The 5,521-nt window shown below is 40.1% G+C and overlaps 1 long non-coding RNA gene across 1 annotated transcript in view; it reads right to left on the bottom strand.

Moving 5' to 3' along the window:
* Positions 1-2,771: 2,771 nt before the first annotated feature.
* Positions 2,772-5,521, bottom strand: part of LOC117946946 — a 17,570-nt gene continuing 14,820 nt past the window's right edge. The window contains exon 3 of the long non-coding RNA XR_004657120.1: positions 2,772-2,782. This is a non-coding gene — a long non-coding RNA (uncharacterized LOC117946946). The remainder of the gene's footprint in view (positions 2,783-5,521) is intronic.

The following is a 5,521-nucleotide window of genomic DNA, read 5'->3' as shown; positions in this document are numbered from 1 at the left end:
TATATATATACTGAAGGGCAGTAAAGGTATCACTCCAAGACCTGCCCTAATAAACAAGGAGAGACACCTTGAAGCCCACAGAAACTGAGAAATGGCAGCTAGGCGAACTCTACTGCTAGTTTGCAGCTCACAGTCTGGTTCAGGTGGGAGTGCCAGAATATGTGAGAGATCTAACAATATAGCAACATCGCCAGGCTCCCACATGTTCACTGATAGAGCAGCTTGTTTTTGAGAAGGATGAAGAATGAGATAGCTACAGCGATATGATCCAGGATCACTGGAGGAAGTGCCTGGACACTTTTTCTTGACGTTGGAAGGAATGTGTACATACAGGTGTATATTATGTTATGTGAATACTATGTGAATAATATACTATATGTTTGCCGAGAGTAAAGACATACAGTACAGTACTACATAACCATGGAGGTGAATGTGCTGTAAATTACCATTTTGTGAGTTTATTGGCAGAACCTTTAACAGTTGAGCATAAGCGGAATCTCCCTGTGTTCATTCCAGAGCTCTGAGTAAAACAGGTCTGTCAAAGCATGTATGAATCCATTGTCTGCTTTGTATTTCATTCACTTAATTTCAGAATATCCCAATCTGCGTCATCTATTCAACCGCTGTTTTTCAGCAGCCACGACTGTATGAGCGCATTGTACTTTTACCATTCCAAACCTTTTTATTATGACTGCTCTCAGAGGAACTGCACTGAGAGTACCGTTGATTTCACATGTGTTTCTCTGTGTGTACCGATGGTACATATCATGACCGTTGAATTTGTGGGGGCAGGGTGTGTATTTAATGAGAGAGTCGGAGGAGACAGATGTATTTTGAGTTTGGGGAAAGGGGTTTGTTCTGAAGAATAACAGCGATCAACAATAAAAGAAGGCAAAAAAAGATGTGTTGTCAAGTTCAATCATTGAGTGTTCTGTTAAAAATGCATACACAGCTTAAAAAGGCTGTGTGGTTTCATGATTGGTTTGTCAGCAGAAGCAGAGAACTGAAAGCTGGACATAGACTTCCTGTCTACAAGGCTCTGACCCTCCTGCGGTTTCTCATACAGATGTAGTCTTTTAGCAGTTCCCTTTGCCTTGAACCACATCAACCATTTGATCAATTCCCTCTTTTTAATCCCTCACCTTATTTTTTCCCTTTTCATCACCACTCCTCTTCCCACCTCCCCCATCCTCAACTCCTTTTCCATTACTTTCTTTTATCCGTCTCATCCTTCTACATCTCTCTCGCTTTGCTGCTCTGCCCAGAGTAAGGTGACTCCAGACCACAGACTTCCTCTCTCACCCACGGCTATGTTGAATAATGCAGCAGTCCTGCAAACTGATCCAGTGTTTAGCAGAGGGACATGCCATATTAATTAGAGGACAAGATCCCCTACTGTTGGGTTTAGGACAATGTCGGCCATATGGATTAACCTTTTAGATTGTTTGGAAATTAATTAACCTCAACAACAAGCTTTCAGATGTGGTAAAGGAGTGTGTCGGTAAATGCAAGTGTTCTGTAGATGACATTTTTCATTTGTCATGTCAGTGAAAAAGAGCAAGAATGCATTATAGATTTAACATGACCTAGATTAGGAGCTTTTTCTTGGAGGCAGGTCATTTACACAACCCTATTTCCATCTGCAAGGTTTTCTCAATTTACTTTTCCACCTGCAGAAAAGGATATCAAACTCTTAGCAACAGGCTCCATGATCCTTTACTACTCAAATTTGACCGTGGTTTAATTTAGAGGGTAATTGGAATCTTATCATTTAATTCTGATGGTGTAATGGCTGCTAGGTGCAAGGAAACTTATCATGAGGCCAAGATTCAACTTGGTTTTGTCTTTTCTCTCTGGGGTTCCTGTCTTATATTCCTCCACTGACGGGCTCGATGGATGTCAGCAGTCTCTCCGGTCTCCCTAGTGAGTCTCGCACTAGATACACTCTCATGTGGTGTTTCTGTAAAACGGCGGCAATGGCTGACAGCTTGCAGTGTCAAATGATGTAAGGAAGGATGGTGAGCTATGGCTGGTAACTACACTAAAATAGTGGTTTCCAACGTTTTTTGCGTGACCAGTTATCAATTACATTTAGCTAATTATTTCAACAGTTTATTCATTAATTTTATTAACAATTCATTCATTACCTTTTGCTATTAACTAAGCATTATAAGCAGTTGCTAAGGGTCCCCTAGAATGTTTTTAATTACCATAAGAAAATAAGGAAATCAAAATTGAACTTCTAAAATCTACCTAAACTAAAACTGACAACATTAAGCTCAGAGACGGGAAATTTTGACAATTTAGGTGGGGTAATAAGTCATTTACTTTCCTCTATGAAACAAGCACTCAGGGATCCTGTGGTTTAAAATAAATTTAAAAAATCACATTTTGCTGTTGAATTAGTTTCAAAGAATTTATGAGTAAGACAAAACCGAAAGTCAACACAAAATTGGATTTCTTCAAATGCTATTCTTTGACAGTTTGCCAGCACTGCAGCTCATAATTTAAGTTAAATAGATCCTTAAGAAGTCGAGTTTCAACCAGTTTGCAATTTACTGTCAGAAGTTCCTTCCTAAGAATATATAAGGAATAGCACAAATGTACTTTAAACCCTAGTATATGCAAGGGAACTCTAGTACTCTATTACATTAAAACAACACATTTGATTTATTTTTGGACTAAGACTCTACTTGACCGTACTTTTCCATTTCAACCATTCATTTATTACTTTAAGCTAACTATTTTGATCAGCTGACCTTTGATTTTACTATTACTGCCACTGTCGGCCAATTACCAGTTATGTCTTGCTAAATATTTCACCTGTTTATTAAATAATTAATTACATCCATTACTTGTAGCTCGTTATTGCAAATTGTTAATCCTCTCTTAACTAGCCCTTCAAACCATTCATCAACTACATTTTGCCAATTGCTAGCTTACTAACTCAATTGCATGCACTTTTGATGGCAATGCATAGGTCTAAGGTGCCTGAATTTTGTTCTGGTGGTGAAAGGTCCCTCCCTAAGAATATGAATACATTTAAATAATCAAATGCCACAATCTTTGCATCAACGCCTGATCTACCCCCTAGCAACTGCAAATTAAGTAAGTACCTTAGGTTGGGAATCATTGGTCTAAAAAGTGTGCTCACTTGTTTCCAAATAGCTATAGAGACATGATACAGGCTTTTAACATCCTGAAAGGTTTTAGCATTGGCTGAATGTTATGTTTCAAAGCACAGTGGTGTATCTTACTAAATATTAAGCGGTTCTTCTTTCATGCCAAATGCTTTGCTAATAGATGCAGATAAAATCCAATATTGTCTGGGAGAATATTGTCACACACGCTTTTGCGGGTGACCTTGCCTAAGCCTCAGTCAATAAGAATAAAAAATAGATGCATATCCTTTAACATGGCATGTAAATAGTTTTAGTGGCTTTTACAAAAAAAGGGAGAAAGATCTGGATCAATGTATTAAATTATTTCTTATAAGAAATCCAAGGTTTGTAAATGGACTGCTATTCTCTTAGGAGAAATTCCTCTTCTCTATCCGTGCATTTTTTTTTCTATAATATGCACAAGGTGAAATTTGACCAAGCACATTATCTTGTCTTACCATCCAGCACAACGTTGGATAGCGCGGCAGCAGACAAGACAGGTGGCTCCGGCTTTGTGCTCAGCAGAGCGAAGACAGAGAGGAGCTGGCCAGATGGCTCTGTCCACCATGTTTCCTCACTGGTTCCATTGCCACGGCTGGTCTGACTGGAGCCCTTATCTCAGCAATGTAGTCTCAGTTCAGTTGAAGTCATGGTTCACAAGAACGTGGGGAAGAGAGGGAGCTCCTGATTGTTCCAGGCCAGATCACTCAGGCAACCGAGAAGCCAGTGACACACGAGTGACTTAACCATCCATTTCCTCTTTATCACACTCACCTTTGGCTGTTTCGAACCCCACAGTAGTTTGCCTCCACCACGGACAACAGCCATCTTTAACTTTGGATGCTTTGACCTGTATCAATTTTTGGCCTTAAATTCAACAGCTGAATTAAGCCGGTGAAGGGAAACAAAACGGTTGTCACGAAAGGGTCACCATAAAATAAATCGTGGCAGAGGGGAGCTGTGAAATCCAGGAGAACACAAAGAATAAAGTTTGGGAGGTCATAGTTTGGTTTCAGCGGAAGATCTGTCTCTACCTCTCTCTCTCGATAACATTACAATCTCAGGTGAAGCAGAGGCTGAACTTATTTTGCCCCAAGGATATATCTCTCATTGTTAGTACACATATAGAGATGTTGAGCCTTGAGGGTTCTAGGGAAGCATCTTGTAAATGATTGTATGTCAACATGAACCATTTCTAGGCTGTGGCAATACAGCATTTCCAAGCTGCCATACATTTGAGAGATGGGCTTATCAAAAGGCCAGGCCTTTGAGGGACTGGCTTAGCAACTGGATTTATCCTTCAGTTTATTTAGAGCAGAAAAATGGGGCTGCAAGCGACGACTAACATCAATCATACTTCATTGTGATCCTTGACAAAACTTCAACGAGAACAGAAGCCTTCCTTTAAGGGTAGTGAACAAACACTTGGAAAATAATTTAGTCAATACACTGTAACATGTTTCTTTGCTGCTTTTTAAAAATAATAAATTCTCACAATTATCCAGGCACACGGCAGCTACTGCACGTAGATGTTAGGTGACTAAAGAAATAGTAAATAAACAAAATTGTAGGCCTTTATTTCAGCTGGAAGTACCTGTGTCAGAGGCAGATGAAAATAACATGTCCTCAGTTGTTAACTGTTGATTTCTGCCTTTGTGGCAACTAATGACATAAGTTGTGTTTTGGGTTCTTCAAACCATTAATACAAAGACAGGAGAATGAAACCTGGTGTCAACTATCAAGGCACTTAGAAACAACAACGCATGGACTTCCCATCCTAAGTGTTTATTTTCCAGGTTCTGACTCTTTAAGTCCCTGTTTCATCCAACTCTCTCTTCTCCCTTCTCCCTCCCGTCTTTATCTCCCTCATTCTGTTCCTCTTTTTTTCCCTTTTCTCCTCCAGGACTTGTTGAAATAGATGCAGCCATGGGAGGACAGTTGTGCAACTGATAGCTAGTACTACATTAACCTCGGGGAGAACAACAGTCGTCCTCTACTCTCTCATCTCTCTTCCACAGCAGACGGCTGCTGTAACCCCAGCCCTACCCCTGACATCCCGAGCCCTGCGTCCTCCGGTTCATGCAGCCCGCTGGCTGCAACCTACATTATTTCTGCCATGCCTGAGTAATGTTACGTCAGTTGAGAAAACACTTCTCTGCATACATGAATGAAAATGTTGCCCACAATACTATTCCTGCTCAACACTTTCTCTTTTTTTCCACTTTTGTCCTTGTTTCATTTAGTGCCTCAGATTATGGATAATAGTCACACTCATAACATGCTTGCAATCACTCTCATTTGGTCTCATTAAGAACAATACTATATTTGATGTACTGTTTGATTTGCACCTGGGGAGGGGG

Source organism: Etheostoma cragini, chromosome 6, assembly GCF_013103735.1.
Source record: "Etheostoma cragini isolate CJK2018 chromosome 6, CSU_Ecrag_1.0, whole genome shotgun sequence".
In the NCBI taxonomy this organism is placed as follows: Eukaryota; Metazoa; Chordata; class Actinopteri; order Perciformes; family Percidae; genus Etheostoma; species Etheostoma cragini.
The sequence above is the reverse complement of the archived record's forward strand: the minus strand, read 5'-3'. Positions and strand labels throughout refer to the sequence as shown.